The sequence below is a fragment of the Chionomys nivalis genome, chromosome X, assembly GCF_950005125.1.
Source record: "Chionomys nivalis chromosome X, mChiNiv1.1, whole genome shotgun sequence".
Lineage (NCBI taxonomy): Eukaryota > Metazoa > Chordata > Mammalia > Rodentia > Cricetidae > Chionomys > Chionomys nivalis.
The window spans coordinates 60931349-60952897 of NC_080112.1; the positions used below are offsets into that span (position 1 = coordinate 60931349).

At 39.2% G+C, this 21549-nt stretch overlaps 1 protein-coding gene across 1 annotated transcript in view; it reads right to left on the reverse strand.

Moving 5' to 3' along the window:
* The window catches only part of LOC130867758 (melanoma-associated antigen B18-like), a 399852-nt gene extending 393488 nt beyond the window's left edge, over nt 1-6364 (reverse strand). Inside the window, exon 1 of the mRNA XM_057759917.1 lies at nt 6307-6364. The gene's annotated coding sequence lies outside the window, so the exon portion shown is untranslated. The remainder of the gene's footprint in view (nt 1-6306) is intronic.
* Between the last annotated feature and the right edge of the window lie 15185 nt (nt 6365-21549).

The window sequence follows — 21549 nt, forward strand, 5'->3', positions numbered from 1 at the left end:
CCTATGGCATGACACAATAGGCAAACTGAGGTACTTTAGAGAATGGGGAGACTTTATAATAAAAGCAGCGCCTTTTGTTTAATTGATGAGAATCACTTTTGAATAGGTAAGAGCTTTAATAAATGATACCCAGCCTTCAGTCTTTGAAACTGAAAGTCAATTTGTCAACAAGGAATGATTACAAATTTTCAGTATGCCATAAAAAGTCATCGAAATAGAAACTATGCAGACTTCATTCACTTACAGCAATGTCAAACAAGAAATTAACAAACAGAAGATAGAGGTGTCTATGTGTTTGTAAATTCAAAATGTTCTTCTAAATAAATTCCATTAAAATTCAAATAGAAATTACTATTTCATTAGCAACAAACAGTAGTGAAGTAACAGCACATATTACAATGTGGAAGAGAATCATAGCCAACTTAAGAGAAAAATAATATTAGTACACACAAAGATGAAAGACAAAAAGCCAAATGTCCATATTCAGCAAACAAAAATAACAAACATGAACCTGAGGATATGGCTCAGTGGATAAAGTGCTTGTGCAAACATGAAGACTTGAGTTAGAATCCCCAGCACCACATAAAAAGCCAGATGTACCCCCAAACATCTGTAACTCCAGTGTAGGGTGATTAAGAAAGGCAAATTCCTGGGGCTTTTCTGGCCATTCAGCTTAGCCCAAATAGTGAGCTATGGATTCAGTAAAGAAACCCTGCCTCAAAAATAAGGTAGACCATGACTGAGGCAAACATTTAAACATTGACCTCTATTTTACACGTGTACACTCTTGCATACACATGTTCACACTCACACACACCATACACACATGTAATGCAAAATTTGTCTACTGAAAGAAAGGAGGTGACAATGGACAAGATCGCCTGAAAAAATTGGGAATATGGGGGTGGAAGGAGGAGGGAGAGTGGAAGGGGAAGAGGAGGAGAGAAGGGGAGGGGAGAGGAGAACTTGAGGGAATGGGATAGTCAAGATGGAGGATGGAAAAAGATGAAAGAAAGGAAAGAGATATCTTGATTGAGGGAGCTGTTATGGGACTAGCAAGAAAACTGGCTCTAGAGAAATTCCCAGAAATCCGCAAGGATGATCCCAGCTAAGATCCTAAGCAATAGAGGAGAGGGTTCCAGAACTGGCCTTGCCCTGTAGTCAAATTGATGATTATCTTAAATGTCACCATAGACCCTTCATCCAGCAACTGAGACCCACATTGGAGCACTCCCAAAGTCCAGTTGAAGAGAGGGAGGAGTGAAAATATGAGCAAAGAGGTCAAGATTGTGAAGGGTTCACTAATTGAAACAGTTTGCCTGAGCTAATGGGAGCTCACCAACTCCAGCTGGACTGGGAAGGAACAAGCATAGGACCGAATTAGTTCCTCTGAATGTAGGTGACAGCTGCATGGTTGGGACAGACTGAGGGGACACTGGCAGTGGCACCAGGATTTATCCCTACTGCTTGTACTAGCTTTTTAGAACCTATTGCCTTTGCAAGGATACCTTACTCAGTCTAGATATAGTAGGGAGGGCCTTGGACCTTCCCTAAAGCAATGTGAGGAGTGGATGGGAGGTGGGGTGAGGGGCAACTGGAGGGAATTGGAGGAGGGGGAGGGAATGGAAACTTCGATTGGTATGTATAATGAAAAAGATAGTTTCTTTTCTTTTTTAAAAAAATAAAAACAAAAATAACCTTTAATGCCAGCACATGGGAGATAGAGGCCAGAAAACTGCAAACTTGAAGCTAGCACATGTCACATAGCAAATTCAAGGCTAGCCTACCTCAAAACAAAGAAGAAAAAAAAAGCGGGGGGGACACCACCATGTACCTAGGGTACACACACACACACACACACACACATATATATATAGCATCTATACATGGAAAATAAAAATAAGTAGATCTATTTTTTTAGATAGGGTCTTTCTATGTGGCACTGACTGTCCTGGAACTCCCCATGTAAACCAGGCTAGCCTTGAACTCACAGAGATCCATCTGCCTCTGGCTCCCAAATTCTAGGAGTAAAGTCATGTACCAACATGCTCAGCTAAATAAATCTTTTAAAAGAGAATTATTATCTAACGTTTAATCTATATGCATTTGTACACATGCATATAGATTAAATTTTAAGAAATAAAAATGAAGTTGAGTAAGCTATCATTATTTTTCTACACTCATAAAAAAGTACTGCTTTTCATGTAGGCCAACACAGCAAGCAGCTACAAAATAAAATGGACAAAGTATCAATTTACAATAGCAAAGAGCAAGTGTGTGTGTGTGTGTGTGTGTGTGTGTGTGTGTACGTATGTATGGAAAACAGTATATGGTTAACAGGTATACTACTTAAACCACATATATGACTTTTTGTATTGTACATACATGTAATAAAAACCATGTAAATGTGCACATTATCTGCTTTTCATTCTTCTGCAATGCTAAGCCATGCTCCCCATTACCTATATACACTGGACATTTCATTTTAATTCCAGACCCACATGAAATCCACTATATGGTCACATGTATCTCATTGCACTTATTTTATTTCTGGTAATCAAAATATTCCACATAGCATTAAGTCTACTTGTATAACCTATGTAGGATGGATTTTTTTCAGCATTAAGTGATGTGTGTTTATCCCATACTTCCTCCAAAAAAAATGTACCATCATGGTTTGAGACCACTATTACTTGAAAGTGATTTTTTCATGACAGATGTAGTCATTGAATCTATGCAGAGGATAAGAAAATTGACAGTCAGGGTTTTGATAACTAAGAAGAGAAGTGAGGTGGTCCACAGGGCTGTCCTTATTTCCTAAGTCACTATTTCCTAAGGTACAACTAGTCTTGCAGCTGCTCCCTTCCACCGCTGCACACCTGGGGAAAGCCAGACATTTAGTAAGGCAGCACTAATGAGACCCACAGGGATGGTGGGAACAGAGACACCTTGTCTGGTTCCAAGGAGAAATATAGTACAATCCACCTTTAGTTTGCTGTCTCTTGCTGTGATAAACACTATGGCTGAAAACAACTTGCGAAGGAAAAGGGTTTAGTTCAGCTTTCACTTCCAGATAACAGTCCGTCACTGAAGAAAACTGGGGCATGTACTCACCTCAAGAACCTGGAGGCAGAAAAAGAATGTTGAGAGCACAAAGGAATGCTTCTTCCTGGCCTGCTCCTCTGGCTCATGTTCACATGGCTTTCTTATACATCCCAGGACCATATGCCCAGGGATGGTGCTATGTGCAGTCGGCTTGGCCCACTTACATCAATTATCACGGAAAAATGACAGTCTCTCACAGACATGGCCATAGACTAATATAATCTGGGAAATTACCCAATTTAGACATATTCAGATACCCTGTACTGTGTCAAGTTGACAGTTGAAGCTAATTAGGGCATCTACCATTGTAGGTCCCATGATTGCTGACAACTAGTACCAATCTACACCTCTTTTTCATTCCCAAGTCACCCCCAATCACTACAAAAATACACCAAAACTATAATGTTATAAAAAGAACATGGAATTTAATTGCTATATTGAGAAAAGAGGATGTAAGTTATTCTTAATTAAATGCATTTAAATCTTAAGTAACCACTTGTACAGAACTTGCCATATTTTTATTTCCTATCACTGGAATGATAGGGTGTCTTAAAAGTGAAAAAGAAAATGCTAGCAGAAAAATCTAGTCAATGTTTTGTCCACAGAAAGACAGCACATGAAAATATTTCTTTCGCACCATAAACTCCAAAGGCAAATCTCAATCAGTGCCGGAGATAACAAATGTGATGGCTCAAATTTGCTTACAAGGAGTGCATTTTGGCTCCAATTTATGAAATATCCCATTGAGTTCTCCACACAGAATAGCAGGAGAAAACACTGTATTGTCTGTCTTATGGAGACGGGAGAGAGTGATGACTTTTTGTGGTCTACCATTGTGTCCAATATGTGCCAGTGCAATTCTGAACCATGGCATTTCAAATTAGCTGATCCTGGGTCACCCACACCCATAGATGAAGGAAATATTGAAAGGTAGCAGCAACATTCTCAACGGGAAACTCAGAAGTAATAGTGATAGAAAACGTGTGCTACAGGGGCATGACAGTCAGAACATACTGCTGAAGATGTCAGATCATTCTGACAAATTATAAGGCAAATATGAAACTTTTCTTACAGTTTGCTTAATTTTATTCAATTTTGGTTAGGATACTAAAACCCTGTTATATCATATAAAATTTGGATTCTTTAGTCATCAGTCTAGGTATTCAACCATATATTCCTTTTAATTATTTTCAGTATGAATTGATCGATTTTTGTGTAGTGGCATTTCATTTGGTTTTTGAGACAGGGCCTCATGTAGCCCCAGATGGCATCTAACTAGTTATGTGGCTGAAGCTGTTCTTGAAATCCTGTTTCTATTGCCTCTGCCTCCAAAGTGCTGGGATAACAGGTGTTTACTACCACTCCCAGCTGTAATAAAACCATTGTGAATGGACTTTGGAAATTTTTATTTCCAGTCAGTCTCAAATGAGTTTATCATAGATCTCTCCCAAAAAATAAGGCATTCTAATGATAACATCTTAGCAAGTAGGCAAGAAGTGAACAATTTCACTATATTTGAAACAAGTTTTGAGACAAGGCTAGTGTGATTCAGTTACATGTGAAGAGTAATGTTGGCCCATAGTCTACTTCTGTGGGCTATGCCTACAGAAGGCAGGTGGTTTATTACAACTTGGAGAGGATTCCTGGAAAGCTAACTATTTCTCTGGGAATTTTAACTCAGAGATAAAAATTTTGGACAAAAGTTTCCTATTTATTCAACACGCATTGCCAGGTAAATTGGAAGCTTCACAGCTGGCTGAACACAGGAAGTCAAACAGCTGTTAGCCTTGTTACTGTCTCCATGCTGGTTCAATTCCAGTTGGATCTGTCAAGGTCTAGAAAGAACCGGGTTTTCCCATACAACAGGTCCAGACCATACAGATACAAATTTACATCTGCAAGTGCTTGCATTCCTTTAGCCAGCCCTCAAGAAAACACTCCATGAAAAGTTTCCAGAAACTACAGAATCATGATGATCCCAGAAGCCTTATTTATGGACTGATACTCATAAGATGATTCACTGGGCCCCAAATAGATAAAAGTGTGTGTGTGTAACCCAGTCTCTCTTCCTAGAAGAACACTGTTGCACTGGGGAATCTTCCAGTACCCAAAGTGGCCGGAAGACAGTACAAATATTTAAAGACTCAATTTTAGTAGAATCCAGGGTTATCTTTGCAAAAAAGTACCAGTCACATGACAGCTTTGCACACACGACAACAGCAGTTTTTACATCCTTCCTATCAAGGGACAGGTTGAGACAATACTGGCTGGTTCTGAAATACTGTCTATGTATCCAGTTGCCCATGGACTTGTGCCTTGTATGTTGTACATTTAGAGCAGAGCATAATCTATATAATTTACCATCATAAAAGAAATCTCCTCTTTCCAAGCATAATTTTATGAAAAGAAATGATGCTCATTAAAGACCAATTTCTGATATCTTGATCCATTAATTACTCCACAATAAGAATTTTAACTTCTTTGTAGCCCCTTATTGAATTTTTATTTTGTTTTGTTTCGTTTGTTTTTATAAGAAAGGTGCTTCGTTGAAATGTTCAGGTACTGGGTTATGTATACTTGTCAACTAGAACCTACCTGATAAGACAATTGAAAACATCTAGTAAATGACTGATATAATATCTTGTTCTACCATATTGCAACTGGTTTTACACTTAGGTATGCCATAAAATCTTGAGTTTTGAAGAAGCTTTATCAGTGATCAACAGTCAGGTCTAAACCTGCCATATACCTAGTTTTGTTATCTGATTCCAAGAAGTTGCCTTGAGAATCAGTATCTCTAGTCAAATTATATTTCATTTGTATTAAAGATTTTTAAAATCTTTTCATTGATTTGACCTCAAATTTCTAGATTGTTTGAAATATTCCTGTGTAGTATAAACAACCTAGGGTTACTCTCAGTTCCCCAATAGTTTAGAAACAATACCGAAGATATAGTACAAAAATTTCTCTCATAGGGAAGGTTAAGTCTGTTATAATTAAGGTGATTATCATACTAGAGGCAAAGTACAGGCCAGCCCATAGACTCAGCTTCCCTCCAGGTAGACACTACCCAAACTGCATCCATCTCTACATGATCTACACTTGATCATCGGTTGAGGCACATTCAGACCAATTGTCCCTCAGTATGATTTCTCCTTATGCTTTTATGCTTGCTCCTAGACAATGATAATATGTACTTACAGGTTGTTTCAGTTGCTTATATCTGCTGGACCAGTTACTTCCATGGGTGCCTTTTCACCGCCACAGTAAGAACAAACAACACAACACCTGGAAAAAAAGACTTGAGCTTCAACCAATTTCTTAAATACAGAAAACTTATTAGTTTTATAGTGATGCCATATAAATATTACAAATGGACTGGTTTAAACACCAAAACTCTACTGTCTCGCTATTCTGAGGGCCAGAAGAAATAGTCATACAGCTATTTAAGCAAAAAATGCCTACCAGCAGTATAGAGAGGTAGAACTAGTGCCTACATAGAACCTTCACCCCTATGTAAGTGTCTTTGGAGTGGGAAGGTACTCTGCAGCCTACCAAAAGAAAAATGTGGATATCAACCCATTCACAAATCCTTTACCTTCATTCAATCTGTCCAGTCTGCAAGATATGCTAGGACAATGGCGACACAGAACATGCAGGAGTAGCCAATCAATGTGTGATTTGATTTAAGGCCTACTGAATGAGACGAAACCTATACCTGTCACTGTTAGGTGATCAAGAACCAGACTAGATAGGCCAGGGATCTAGGATAAAAGTATCAATAAAATTACTCCTAAGGATTTTTTGCTATACTCATAGATCAGTACCTTATCCAGTCATCATCAGAGAAGCTTCCTCCAGCAGAAGACGGTAACAGATGCAGAGACCCACAACCAGACATTATTTGAAAAGAGAGTCTAGGTGGTATGTCTCCATCAAATTCCTCCCCTCAGAGCTCATGGAACCCAGCAGAAGATGACTTGGAGAGATTGTAAGAGTAATAGGTGGTTGAGGAAACCAGGAGAACATGGCCTTCTAAATCAACTACTAAACAAGACTCATGTGAACTCACAAAGACTGAGGCAACAAGCACAGGGCCTACATGGTTCTGTATCAAGTCCTTTTTGTATAAATTACATCTCTGATCTTAGTATTTTTATGGGACTCCTGATTATAAGAACAAGTTGGTCTCTGACTCGTGCCTACTCTTGGGACCCTTTATCTCCTGTTGGGTTGCTATGTCCAACTTTAGTATGATAGTTTTTGTTTTATCACGTTACATCTTATTTTGTTATATTTTATTATTATATCTTAGAAGACTATTCCTTTATAATGAAAGGTAAAAAAAATGCATCCAAAGGGGAGGGGAGTGAGGGAGGGACACAGAGTAGAGCGAGCAGAAACTATAATCAAGATATATTGTATGAGTTAAGAATCTATTTTAAATAAAAAGGGGAAAAGAAAACCATGCCAGTATCTCTGATGGAACATAGATGCAAAAAAAATCTCAATACAATACTTACAAACCAAAAAAGAAATAATTAATTAATTTAAAGAAAACTATTTGGGTAGTCATTTAGAGATAGAAAATAGTGATACTTTAAATATGCTCTCTTTATAGAACATATTTACTTAACTGACCAACAAGCTATATCCTTAGAATACCTGTTATCTTTAAGTATTCAATTTTCAAGTAAAGTTCAGTCATGCCCAGTCCACAGCTTATAGGCCACATGCTGCCGAGGACAGCTGTGAATGTGACCAACAAATACAAAATCATAAACTTGCTTAAAACATTGAGACCTCTGATAGCTTTTGTAACTCAATTTTGTGGTTGTTGAGTATGAACTTTGTAGACAACAATGTCTTGCCATAATGTTGAAATGTTAGACACACCTGGTAGATAGAATGATTATCTTTTTAAATAAATGTTGAAATAAGTAGGTATTTTTCTAAGTAATACTGTAAAATATTGTCTTCCAAAGCCATTATCAGCACAGCTGATGAGATATAGAAGCTAGAAGCTAAGAGCTTAGATGGCAGTCAGTCTTTGATTTCTGATCCACACCTCCTATCCTCATGCAAGTGATATTACTTGTACTTTAAGTTCTGAAAACATCTCCATTCTTAAATTACTTGTGACCATACCCTTGCAAATATTTGAGATTTGGTTGTTATTTTTTTCTCCACAGATATTACCCCAAGTTCTCCTCTTTAGAGTCAAATAGACTTAGTTTGGATCCCTGCTCTAACACAAATAACTCAACCCTGGGTAAGCCTTTTCTCTCTTTGGAACTCAGTCGCTATCATTCTTAATAGACTCCCACATTCACATCCTAAATTATGTACTTAACTAGATGGCTCTGGCACATAGCTGGCAGTTATAAGGTTATTGAAAGCACAGCCTTTGTAGTTGTGCAATTCTAATTTTAATTCTCAGTACTTCTACGTGTTGTGGATTTATTACTTAAGATCTCTTAAGTTCACTTCCTCATCTGTAAAGTGCAGATAATAACAGCACCTCTCACAGAGTGGGTGGAGAATAATATGAAACATTTAAATAAAACATTATAGCTGAGAAATGCACCTGTGGCTTAGGAACATAAATACCAGCTGGCTTTCAATTTCTATACACCTCTTCCGTGAGTGGTTAGAAAATTATGTAACTATAGGAACTTTGTTTTTAACAGTTCCCCAACTCTTTGTTACACACTTAGAGCTTTGCTGCTCAAATGTGGGCCAGCATCATCTGGCAACTGCTTGGAAATGCATCCCTTCTGCTTCCCTCCCACACTTAGTGGTTCAGAGTCTACATTTATTTAGAGGATTTTGCACAGACTTATTTCCAAGAAGAAATGGTGAGAGTTCATATTTTGTCAATGTTTGGCAACTGTTCTTTTCTAGTCATGAAATATATTCTCTTGTGGAATAAAGTAAGAAATATTTCTTGCACAGGACTGATGATGAAACCACTATCTTTTATGTACAATCAATGCAAGAATGCTGCATACCAGAATCGACATTTTTTTCGACATCCCCAGTGGCACAGAAACACAGTGAAGTGGGGAGACAAGTACTCTAAAGCTTTCCCAAGGTCCTTAGAGAAATAATATAGCAGGAAGGGGTTTCTAGCCACCTTCTCCAGTTCTACACATAAATCCGTCTTTCAGTTTTCTTAGATGCCAGAGTAAAATGCATGCTCTCTAGCCCCTTGGCACCTATTTACTACCTGGTTCTGTTTCCCAGATTATTTAAGTTTTAGTTCATCTTGAATTCAGGATTTTGACAATTATACCTCTCTACTGCATAAGATTTCTGAACATAAAACATAAACTGGTGCTCCATAAAGACAATGTTTTCAATCAAGTTTGTGAACAATTTCATTGCTTCAGCTACACAACACATTCAAGATCTTAAAACCAATAAACTAGTAAATAAAAATGTTAATTTTCCATCCTGAAAAATGTCTTTAATGTATTTTCAGATATTACAATATACCCAATCATACTTTATTAATACTTGAATTATTAATATAAGAATAAACACTGTCTGTGGTTCCACAAAACATTCTTCTATAATCCAAACAACTTAAATATCTATTAAAGTCAAACACACTGCAACTTCTGAAGCATTTTTGATTACACATCTTATAATGATTTTCAGAGAATATGCATATGCTAATGTATTTGGTTGGAAGGTTAGATATAATAGTTAATATTGAAAACTTATTCAAAGGAACTTCCTAATAAAGATTTACTTTTATGTATACTTATCAGAATAAAAATTATATTTTTTCCACGCCCTTTCCAGTCCTGTCATGTGTACTTATTGGATAAAGGGCAACACATTAAAAGAGATTATTGATAATCATTTAAATAAAGTAGAATCAATAAATACATAAAACTAGTAATGTTTCTCAGGCACGAGAATGTCATCATGAAAGGTCACTCAAAACTCAATGACAATTTCAAGTACATTCACCCTCAAAGTTATGGAAATATAATGCTTGTGGAATTGTTAAAATGATTATATGCATTTCTTTACCTGCGTTTATGTATCTACATTATAACATTGACCTTCCATATAGAAATGGAGAAAAATGTAATGAAAAAAATGTGTGTTCTATACTCCAATATAAGACAGCCCATATTGACATGCCAATATCAAACTAACAGTTTTAAAGGTAAAATGAGTGAATGAACAAATAAATGGAGATAAGTATATGCCTTTTTCTGGCATGTGAGGATACAGATGAATAAAGAGAATTGAGACAAATAATGAATTAGAAGAACAAAGCCTATTGCCTGGCCCTTTGTGCTCACAGCATTAGTGAACTCGGGCTATGGGGAGTTGGAGAGTACAAGAGATAGGAGTAAACAAAAGATGCTTACATTAGTCCACTTAAGGAGTAAATATGCACACCTGTAAACTCCATGTGATTGCTTATTTACTTGTTAATTTAAACTACACAAACAATAGGTGGAAGCCTACTCCTGCAAACTGATGTGCTCAGAATCAATGTGATAAGAATAAAAGAAAAATCAGCACCCTGAACCTTGGGTATTGTGTACTTAAAGAACTCTTACTCGGGATGTTCATGGAGATGTTCTTTTAACCTATTCATACTGGTCTTGTGAGCAGGAGGTATTTATTTTATTTTGGGGTCTGACATTTAATATTAGCAACTGACACTAATCCTCGTAGGGATGTAAGGTTAGGTGGATAGTCACATACTAGCAGGTTTGGATGTCATTGAGGATAGACCTCCATCCCTCACACTCAGTGGCTTGTAAAAGCAGAAATGAAATAGGTAGGATTTTGATTGCTAGTCAACAGAGTGAGTACTAACTGTATTTCCAGACCTGAATAGAGACATGACATTCTACAGCCAGAAAGATAAAATTACACTCTGTCTAACAAGAAGCTTTCTTGTAAAGAACAAGACACAACATTCCTTTTTCCCACTAGAAAAAAAAAAAACATCCTGAGTGAGTTAACCCATACCCAGAAAGATGAGCATGTTATGTATTCACTCATAAATGGTTATTAGCTATAAAACAGAGGATAACTAGCCTATAGTCGATGACCCCAGAGAAAATAAGTAACAAGGAGAACCCTAAGACAAAAAATATATAGATCCCCTTGGGAAGGGGAAATAGGCAAGATATCCTGAGAAACTGGGGACACAGAGGTAGGGGGAGAAGGGGAGGAGGAAAGGGAGGAGGAGGGAAGGAGCAGAGAGGGAGGAGAACTTGAGGGAACAAGATAGTTAAGATGGGGAAAGGGCAGAGATGGAGAACAAGAAAAGAGATATCTTGATTGAGGAAGCTGTTATGGGGCTAGCAAGAAACCTGGCACTAGAGAAATTCCCAGGAATCCACAAGGATGACCCCAGCTAAGACCCTAAGGAATAGTGGAGAAGCTGTCTGAACTGGCCTTGCCATGTAGTCAGACAGATGAATATCCTAAATGTCACATAGAACCTTCATACAGTGGAGCACTGAGCTCCCAAAATTCAGTCAAAGAGTAGAAATGAGAATATGAGCAAAGAGGTCAAGACCATGATGGGGGACACCCACTGAAACAGTTTACCTGAGCTAATGGGAGCTCACCAACTCCAGACAGCCAGGAAAGGAAACAGCATAGGATCAAACTAGATCCTCTGAATGTGGGTGACAGTTGTATAGCTGGGGCAGACTGTAGGGCCACTGACAGTGGGACCAGGACTTATCCCTACTGCTTGTACTGGCTTTGTTGGAACCCTTCTCTTTGGATGGATATCTTGCTCAGCCTAGATATAACAGGGAGGGCCTTGGTCCTTCCTCAAAGCAATGTGCCTGACCCTCTCTGAAGAGTGGATCAGGGGAAGGTGGATGGAAAGGGGAGGGAGTGGGAACTGGGATTGGTATGTAAAATGAAAAAAAGATAGTTTTTAGTTTTTTTTAAAAAATAAAATAAAATAACATTGTCTTCTTCCTCAAAAGTTAATTCAAACAGCCCTGTCAATAATCCGGGAAAAGAAATGCCCCTCAAGAAGTTGTTTCAATTTACTCAGGAGATCTTGTCTGTTTTTCTTTCCGAGGGGGCCATACAAAATTGGGAGAATGGGTCGGGGGGAGTGAAGAAGGGCAGTGGGAGAGAGAAGAGGGATAGAGGGAGGAGAGCATGAGGGATACAGAAGGTCAAGTTGGGGGAAGGTCAGAGAGGGAGAGCAAGAAAACAAGATATATTGATAGATGGAGCCATTGGGGGTTAGGGAGAAACCTGGCACTAGGGAAATTCCCAGGATTCTAGAAGGATGATGGAGCTAAGAATCTAAGCAATAGAGAAAAAAGTGCTGAACTGACCTTCCTCTGTAATCAGATTGGTGACTACTTAATTGTCATCATAGAACCTTCATCCAGTAACTGATGGAAGCAGATGCAGAGAGAGAAGCTAAGCATTGGGCCTCGCTCCTGCAGTCCAGTCAAAGAGGGGAAGGAGCTATAATATGAGCAAAGGGGTTAAGACCATGGTGGGGAGAACCAAAGAAACAGCTGACCTGAGCTAGTGGAAACTCACTTACTCCAGACTGACAGCTGGGGAACCTTCATAGGACAGGCCCTCTCCATGTGGATGGTAGTTGTGTGGCTTAGGCAGTTTGTGAGGCCACTGGTGTGGAACCAGTATTTGTCCCTAGTGCATTAACTGTCTTTTCTGAGTCCATTCTCTATGGAGGGGTACCTTGCTCAGCCTAGATACAGGGAAGATGGCCTTGGTCCTGCCTTAGGTGATGTGACAGATTTTGTTGACTCCCCATCGGATGCCCCACCCTCTCTAAAGAGTGGATGGAGGGCAAGGTAGGGGATAGGTGGGGGAGAGGGAGGAAAGGAGTGAGGGGGAACTAGAATTGGTATGTAAAATAAAAAAAAAGATAAAACCAGTGGGTGGACCAAACCCTCGTGGTTCTGACATTCTTGCTTATCTTCTCCCTCCTTCTGCTCTTCAACTGGACCTTAGGAGCTCAGTCCATTGCTCTGATAAGGGTCTCTGTCTCTATTTCCATCCATTGCCAGACGAAGATTGTCTCCAGTTTCCAGGAGGATCTATATATGTTTTTCTTTGGGTTCACCTTATTATTTGGCTCAATATCCTTTGTTTATGGCTAGAGTCCACTAATGAGTGAGTACATACCATATTCATCTTTTTGGGTCTGGGCTATCTCACTCAGGATAGTGTTTTCTATTTCCATCCATTTGCATGGAAAATTCAAGATGTCATTTTTTTTTTTTTAACCGCTGAGTAGTACTCTAATGTGTATATATTCCACACTTTCTTTATTCATTTTTCTATTGAGGGAGATTTAGGTTGTTTCCAGTTTCTGGCTATTACAAATAATGCTGCTATGAACATAGTTGAACAAATGCTTTTGTAGTATGATTGAGCATCTCTTGGGTATATTCCCAAGAGTGGTATTGCTAGACCCTGAGGTAGGTTGATTCCCCATTTCCTGAGAAACCGCCACACTGATTTCCAAAGTGGTTGCACAAGTTTGCATTCCCACCAGCAATGGAGGAGTGTTCCCCTTACTCCACATCCTCTCCAGTATAGGCTATCATTGGTGTTTTTGATTTTAGCCATTCTGACAGGTGTAAGATGGTATCTCAAAGTTGTTTTGATTTGCATTTTCCTGATGGCTAAGGAGGTTGAACATGACCTTAAGTGTCTTTTGGCCATTTGAACTTCTTCTGTTGAGAATTCTCTGTTCAGTTCAGTTCAGTACCCCATTTTTTAATTCAGTTTAGTTCAGTACCCACTGAGGTAGTGTGCCTGTTCTAATGGGAGCTCACCGGGACTGAATGAGCATGTGATCAAACTGGACTCTCTGAATGTGGCTGACAATGGGGGCTGACTGAGAAGCCATTGATAAAGGCACTGGGACTTGTTTCTACTTCATGTACTGGCTTTTTGGGACCCTAGTCTATTTGGATGCACAGCTTCCTAGACCTGGATGAAGGGGGGAGGGCCTTGGACTTCCCACAAGGCAGGGTTCCTTGTCCTCTCTTAAGGAGGGAGGGGGAGGGAAGAGGGTGAGTGAGGGAATGGGAGGGGAATGGGAGGAGGGGAGGAAGTGTAAATTTTTTAATGGAAAAATAAAAAAGGGGGGAAAATGATAAAACCAACAAAGAAGTTGTTTCAGAAACTTTGAGAACAGTATAAAGTCCCCCTAAAATGTAGGTTGGCATAATGGTCTCTAGGAACATAGTCCACTCTCCCAAGGCAGTATTTCTGTCTGTAAGAAATGGTCACTTTGGCCATTGCCCACTTTACCATTGAGAGTGTAACCACTTTACCTTATCATAAATGCCACCTATGTATCACATTATGCTCCGAGTTTCTCCCCTGAATGCTTGAAACAGAGTGAAGGGGAAAAGACTATAATAATAGTAAAAGAGGATGCTACTCTAGTCCTGCATTTGTTTGCTTGTTTATCTGGTTTACACATTGAGACACATTCTTGTCTCCTGTATCCCAGATTATTCTCAAGTTCAATGTTCCTCCTGCCTCAGGATTCCAAATGCTGGAATTAAGGGCATGAGCTATCTCATCTGGCTGGAAGTTCCTCATGTTGTTTCCCATTCTTTTGCCCCACCTCTATAATTTTTTCAGACCACAGTATACCATCACTCTGTATTTACCACTCTCTAATAGGTAATGTATACACTTAGTGCTTTATCTTCTATGTCCCCCAAACATTCAAAATATTTTAATACCTAACACTTCCCATAATGTTTTATGCTAGATATATTACAAATAAAAGAAAATTCTTTCATTGCTTACTAATAAATTAATTGTAAAATCATTTGTAACTCAAAATTCTATTAAAAACAAGTCCTTTAATTGACATTTCTACCATTTATATGTAACTCAAGAAATATAAATTGAGATTATGCTGTGCACCAAGCACTTGATATATAAAGTTCTATAAAACATGATTTCACCTTGAAGTAGAATATGGTTTATACCCTTTCCTGGTGAATTTAAGAGAGAAAGAGGGAACTGCAGTTGGTATGCAAAATAAATAAAAATTTTAAAATAAAAATATGTGGAGTTCAAAACTTTCAAATGAACACATATAAACTGTACTAGTTATTTTATGGAACTGTCACCAAAATAGCTATCAGAAACAACTTAAAAGGATGAATTTTTCTCACAGCTTCAGAGATATCCATTTGTGGCTATTTGGTCATATAGGCTTGGCAGAGCATCATGGCAGCCAGAATATGTAGCAGAAGTGAGCTGTTCACTATGTGGCAGAGCAGAAAGCAGAGAAAAGGGAATGTCCATGCTCAGAGTTTGCTTTTTCCTTTATCCCTTTTTAAGCATTTTGTCCCTAGCTCATGAGATGATGCTACCCACGTTAAAGATGGGTCCTCCCCTCTCAGTTGATATTTCAGAAACACCTTTACAGATATACCTAGAAGTCCAGGCAGTTCTTAAACCAATCAAATTTAAATACCATGTAAGTAAAAAAAATTACAAGTCTAAAAGCAAAACTGATCAATATATATTATAAAACTAATAGTTAAATAATCTTCCTGTATTTCACATCTTGGTGGATTCTAACTCTGAGAAAGTAATGGCTGAATGTTATATTATCTCCCTTTATCACATAGAATCTGATAGCTACATAGAAAGGTTGTAACATACAATTCTAAATTGAGAAGTCTAAGCACATCATATATTTTCTCATTGAAGCAAGGCTTTGTGTAGCCCAAACTGGCCTTAGAATATGTATCAGAGAATGATCTTGAACTTGCCTTCACCTCCTGACTGCTGGTATTAAAGACCATTTCTGTCACACCTGGCTTATGCAATGGCAGGGCTCAAACCCAAGACTTCATGCACCTGAACCATAATTTCAAGCCTTAGTTTTGATTTTTCAAACTTTGTAGCTTCAAACAGAATGATAGAGCATTATCAAAACGCAGTTCTCTCTCCTATGAAATAAAAGTATTCTTTTAACCTTACAAAAGAAAATAATAAATATAGCAGGTAAGAAGAAAGCCTGCCTGGCCAATAGGAAGACATATAGCCAGGCAAATTTTTCAAGACAGGGAAATTGTCTGAGTTAATAAAATTAACTGGTTTTCATTTTATTCAGGGTAATTTAACCTTATCACAGACTATACTTATAGGACTATTTTAAAACCAAAACAGGAACAAGTACCTCACAGGTTGATGTAAGATCAAAACCAAAAATATACTTTAGAGGTTAAGAGTTCTAAGAGTCAAAACAGTTAAAAAGAAGTTACTGCTTGTTGAACTAAATCCTACCTAATACAAGTTCCTTTGTCCCATGTTAAATCCCTGTTAGAGACAGGATGAACAATAGAACCAAATTTAAGACCCAGATATTAATCCACACACCAAAAAAAAAAAACACCTGATTTTTGACAAAGAAGCAAAAAAATATAAAATGGGAAAAAACAAAGCATATTTAACAAATGGTGCTGACATAATTGAATATCAACATGTAGAAGAATGAATATAGATGCATATCTATCACCATGCACAAACTCAAGTACAAATGGATCAAAGACTTCAACATAAAGCCAGCCACAATGAACTTTATAGAAGAGAAAGTGGGAAGTACACTTGAATGCATTGGTACAAGGGACCACTTCTTAAATATAACCCCAGTCGCACAGACACTGAGAGAAATAATTACTAAATGGGACCTCCTGAAACTGAAAAGCTTCTGTAAAGCAAAGGGCATGGTCAACAAGACCAAACAGCAGCCTACAGAATGGGAAAACATCTTCACCAACCCCACATCAGACAGAGGACTGATCTCCAAAATATACAAAGAACTCAAGAAATTGACTATCCAAGTTCCCCCCATCCTCTCCTTCACACTTTTCTCACCCACCCACTGAGACAGTGGGTCTGATCTATTGGGAGCTCACCAAGGCCAGCTGGACTGTGACTGAAAAAGCATGGGATAAAACTGGACTCTCTGAACATGGCGGACAATGAGAGCTGATGAGAGGCCAAGGACAATGGCAAGGGGTTTTGATCCTACTTCATGTTCTGGCTTTGTGGGAGCCTAGACAGTTTGGATGTTCACCTTCCTAGACCTGGATGGAGTGGGGAGGACCTTGGACTTTCCACAGGGCAGGGAACCCTGACGGCTCTTGGGGCTGGAGAGGGAGGAGAAGAGGAGTGGGGGGAGGGGGAGAGGGGCGGGAGGAGGGGGAGGGAAATGGGAGGCGGGGAGGAGGCGGAAAATTTTTTTTTCAATAAAAAATAAATAAACAAATAAATAAAAAGAAATTGACTATCAAAAGAACAAATAATCCAATAACAAAATGGAGTATAGACCTAAACAGAGAACTCTCGACAGAGGAATCTAAAATGGCTGAAAGACACTTAAGGAAATGCTCAACATCCTTAGCCATCAGAGAAATGCAAATCAAAACAACTCTGAGATTCCATCTTACACCTGTAAGAATGGCCAAGATTGAAAACACTGATGACAACTTATGCTGGAGAGGTTGTGGGGAAAAGGGAACACTCATGAATTGCTGGTGTGAGTGCAAAGTGATACAGCCTCTTTGATATCAGTATGGCGATTTCTCAGAAAATTAGGAAACAACCTTCCTCAAGCAATAACACTTTTGGGTATATACCCAAAGGATGCTCAATTGTACCACAAGAACATATGTTCAACTATGTTCATAGCAGCATTGTTAGTCTTAGCCAGAACCTACAAACAACCTAAATGCCCCTCGACCAAAGAATGGATAAGGAAAATGTGGTACATTTATACAATGGAGTACTACACAGTGGAGAAAAATAATGACATCTTGAAATTTGCAGGCAAATAGATGGATCTAGAAAACATCATATTGAGTGAGGTAACCCAGACCCAGAAAGACAAATATTATATGTACTCACCAATAAGTGGCTTTTAGACGTAAAACAAAGAAAACCAACCTACAAACCGCAATCCCAGAGAACCTAGACTGATGTGGGAATGCTTTCATTGGTTAATTAATAAAAAAACTGCCTTGGCCCATTTGATAGGCCAACCCTTAGGTGGGCGGAGTAGACAGAATAGAATGCTGGGAGAAAGAAGCTGCGTCAGTCAGTCACCATGATTCTTCTTCTCCAGACAAATGCAGGTTAAGATCTTTCCTGGTAAGCCACCTTGTGGTGTTACACAGATTATTAGAAATGGGTTAGATCAATATGTAAGAGCTAGCCAATAAGACGCTGGAACTAATGGGCCAGGCAGTATTTAAAAGAATACAATTTCCGTGTAATTATTTCGGGTATAAAGCTAGCCGTGCGGGTAGCCGGGTGCCAGGAACTTAGCCTGCCGCTCCTATTACAACACTAGACAACAATGAGGACTCTAAGAGATACATACATAGTTCTCCTCTAGATGTGAAGTAAAAATAGACAAGATGTTCTGAGTAAATTGGGAGCATGGTGACCATGGGAGAGGATTGAAGGGGTGGGTAGAGGAAGGGAGGACAGCAGAGAAAAATGTATAGCTCAATAAAAATCAGTAAAAAAGTGTAAAAATAAAAAGTAAATCCCTGTTAGTTATGGCTTTTTTTTTAAAGAAAACAAAGTATCTTTTTTTTATTTTATGTCCCAATCCCAGTTCCCACTCCCTCCCTTCCTCCCATTCCCTCCAGCTTCCCCCCCCCACCCCACCACCATACATTTCTCAGAGAGGGTAAGGCACATTCCTTTGGGTAAGGTCTAAGACCCTCCCTACTATATCCAGGCTGAGAAAGGTATCCATCCAAAAAGCATGGGTTCCACCAAAACCACCATGTTCAAGTTGCCTTTATCCTAGAGATGATTCAATCCCAGAGATGGTTCATCATACGAAAATCTATCAATGTAATCCACCATATAAATAAACTTAAAGAAGAAAGAAAGAAACCATATGATAATTCATTAGATGCTGAAAAAGCATTCGAGAAAATCCAACACCCCTTCATGCTGGCTTTCATTTGTAATCAAGGGTAAGTTCCTGGTCTGATGTAAACTACTTATAACCCCCATTCACTTGATGTATATCCTTGCCTTTGTTCCTCCCCTATCTGTTGTATTTACTCCCATTCAGTTGATGTTTATCTTTGCCTTTGTTCCTTCCCTTTTCATTGTATCCTTTTAGCAATGAATATCTATCAACCCTTTCACACCTGTGAACACTGTGCTCTCCTATAAGAGGGACTTCAGGAGGCCAGTGGGGGCTGCTCTCTCAAACCCCGACTTAGGGGGAGACAGCCGGATAGGCAGTTCCAGGTCTACCCAAATATAACTTGCTCTAATTTGGACAGTTGTGGCCTGGGTCTTGTGAATCTCAGGATTGACATATGGAGGCCCCAGCAAGAAAAACTGTCTACCCAAGTTTTACTGAAGCTAGGACAGGGCTCTTCCTTCCAGGCTTCTCCAGAAGCTGGTAAGACAATCAAGGGTGTGCTCACCTTGGAATAGCTAAGCTGGTTGACCTAAGGTCCCCAGGAGAAGTGCTTTCTACTCTGTGAACTCCTGAGGTGAATGGCTACATTTTTAAGGAAAACAGCAAGTGTTTTGTTTGTTTGTTTGTTCGTTTGTTTGTTTCTTTTTTCGAGGAAGCTTCTATTGGGCAAGTCATTGGTTCTGTGTGATCTGGGGATATGGGGGCCTAATGAGGCCCACCAATCCTTTGTTCAGGTCAAAGAGAGATGTCCCTAGCCCACTGATTATTTCTGGTTAATTGGGAGTTTAGCCAGAATCACCAGTTGTTTTCTGACCTGCCTCAGAACACCGAGGATGCTCTGGTTACATCAAGGACCTGGTTTAGAAACTCAGAGAGACCAGGCATCTTGGTTCCATCAGCAAAGTTCCAACTCTAGGTTGAACAACAAAGCCAAGGACACTAGGGGTCAGACCTAGAGTTAGGAGAGGCCCAGGGTGAGGACATTAGGCAGTCCAGTGGTTGTGCAAAGAGACAACTAAAACAGCCTCCGATCTGTTAAATTCTGTTGGTCAGACTGGTGAAACCTCTATGTGACAAAACTTGTTATTGTCTTCTCTGTTATTCTCTTTGCCTTCTGTCTTGTTTTGAGTTTGGTCTGTCTTCATGTGTGACTAAGTTACACAAACAACATGGGAACCATGACTGGTATGCTGGGGAGCACTCTGACCTGTGTTCTAAAAATTTTAACTAACTTACCCTCTATAGTCAAGGAAGATTTTGGTTATCCCATCACCACAAGCTGGCTGCAAGTGTTTCATGACCTTGAATGACCCAAGTTTGGGGTCAAGCCCACAAAGGGCACTGGGTAGTAGTAAATATCATCCATGGGAATCCTGATCATCTAGATCAAGTTGGATATATTTGTCCTGGGCTGAGGCCACTTCTGTCCTGCCTCGCTGAATTAGAGAATTCAGATCAGACAGGTTGGCTAAGCTCTCCTAGTGAGTAGAACGGCCTTCAAGGAAGTGGCAGCCCAGACTCAGGAGCCCACTCTACAAGACTATGCCATACAAACCCAAGAGTTTATTTAAAAACCTGTCCTGCAGGAATCGCCATAGGAATTAGAGCCACTCTTCCCCACCTCTATCCAAAGCATCCTTCAAAGTATGAGTCTTCTACCTTATCTCCCTTTTCACTGTTTACATTATTGATTCCTCTACGTTTGCTTGATATTTATTCTAAACTGGTAAAACTAATGAATGGGTGAGATAAAAAGCTGTTAGGAGATAACTAGGAAAACTATGTCCTAAAGAACAAAGGAAACAACATAGATCTTTTCAAGAGAAAGTGTGTCCTATCCAATCCAGATTGAGAGTTGACTGGATTCTTCTCAAGGTGACTATTTCTGATCCAAACTCACCATCAGCAACACTTACAGTTTGTAATACATGTTGTAAGTTACAGTGATATTTTATTTGTGTTTTTATAAAGAAATATTTCCTAAAGATCAGAAGGGCAAAGCTAAGCCACTAGAGATCAGGCAGTGGTGGCACACACCTTTAATCCCAGGATTTGGGAGGCAGAGACAGATGGATCTCTGTGAGTTCAAGACCACCCTGGGCTACACAAGATCAATACAGAAACAAATCCAGAAGATGGCAGCTAACACCTTTAATCACAGTCCTAGGGATTCACATGGCTTTAATCCCTGCACTGGAGAGAATATAAAATGGGAAGAGAGAGAGAGTCGAGCTGCTTAGTCTGCTTTGTCTGTGGTTGCCCAGCCTTGGTACAGCTAAGATTTTTCTAGAGGCTTGGCTGCTTTGCATTTCTGGTTTTCAGGTTGAAACTCAATAACTGTCTCTGGCTTTATTATTCATACTACAGTAAGTAAATCACAAGCAGGACAGTCCTCTGACACAGCACTGTAATACACATGACCTAATGACTAGAGCAGAACTCTTTTTTTCACTGTAGGA